This window comes from Chrysochloris asiatica, unplaced genomic scaffold (assembly GCF_000296735.1).
Source record: "Chrysochloris asiatica unplaced genomic scaffold, ChrAsi1.0 scaffold00247, whole genome shotgun sequence".
In the NCBI taxonomy this organism is placed as follows: Eukaryota; Metazoa; Chordata; class Mammalia; order Afrosoricida; family Chrysochloridae; genus Chrysochloris; species Chrysochloris asiatica.
Genome location: NW_006408765.1, coordinates 915802 through 917384, shown reverse-complemented (window position 1 = coordinate 917384; position 1583 = coordinate 915802).

The window sequence follows — 1583 nt, the reverse complement described above, 5'->3', positions numbered from 1 at the left end:
ACTGGTCCCTCCTGACAATATATATGAAGTATGAGAGATGAAGTTTGGCCTCCTGACCTCCAAGGAGCACTCTGGCTACACTTCTTCCAACACAGATCTACTGATTCTTTTGGCATCCCATGGAACTTTTAATATTCTCCTCCAATACCATAAATTAAAAGCATCAATTCTTCTATGGTCTTCCTTATTCACTGTCCAGCTTTCATATGCATATGAGGTTACTGAAAATACCATGGCTTGGGTTAGGGGCACCTTAATCTTCAAGCTGAGATCTTTGCTCTTCAACACTTGAAAAAGGTCTTGTGCAACAGATTTGCCTAAGGCAATACATTATTTGATTTCTTGACTGCTGTTTCCATGAGTGTTGATAGATGATCCAAGAAGAATGAAGTCCTTGACAACTTCAATCTTTTCTCTGCTGAGAAGAATGCTGTTTATTGGTCCAGTGGTGAGGATTTTTGCTTTCTTAATTGAAGAAATTGAAGACATTTGATAAAAAAATAGCTTAAATGGACTGGTATTGGTGATTTTGAATCTGACAATTATTTGATCTACTATGCCTTAAAGGGAAAAAAATTCAAGAAGACTGCCACTGCATTCATTGTCAAAAAGTATATTTCAATATCTATCTTGAAGTACAACACTGTGATAGAATAATATTCATATGCCTACAAAGAAGATCAGTTAATATCACAATTATTCAAATTTACCAACTAATCACTAAAGCCGATAATAATGAAACTGAAAAATTCTACCAACTTCCTCAATCTGAACATCATCAAACATGCAATCTACATGTATTGATAATTACTGGTAACTGAAATGTGAAGACTGGAAACAAAGAAGAAGGATCAGTAGTTGGAAAACACGACTTTGGTGATAGAAATACTGAAGGAAGTTGCATGATACAATTTTGCAAGACCAATGACTTATTAATTGCTAAAATCTTTTTTAAACAACATAAAAGGCGGCTATACACATGGAATACAAAATGAAATCTTTCAACTAATTGATACAGCATGGGAGGCACTCACTCACCTATGCCAAGAAATTTTGAAGACAGCTACCTTGGCACCTGATTGGAAGAGATCCATATTTATGCCCATTCTAAAGAGAGTTGTCCCAATGGAATGCAGAAATCATTGGGCAATATCATTAATATCACTTGCAAGTAAAATTTTGCTCAAGATAATTTTAAAATGGCTGTAACAGTACATTGACAGATGACTGCCAGAAATACAAGTCAAATTCAGAAGAGGACATGGTATGTGGGATATCATTTAGCTAAAAGCAGAGAGTACCAGAAAGATGTTTACCTGAGTTTTATTTCCTATGCAAAAGCTTTCAATTGTGTGGCTCATGACAATCTATATACAGTATTGCAGAGTATGAGTATTCTGAAGTACTGAATTGTGCTCCTGAGGTATCTGCATAAATTATCCAAAGGAAAGTTGTTTGTACAGAATAAAGGAGCACTGAATGGTTTAAATTTAGGAAAAGTGTGCTCCAGGGTGTATATTCTTTCACCATACTTATTCAATCGGTATACTGAGCAAATAATCTGAGACTCTGGATTTTTAAAA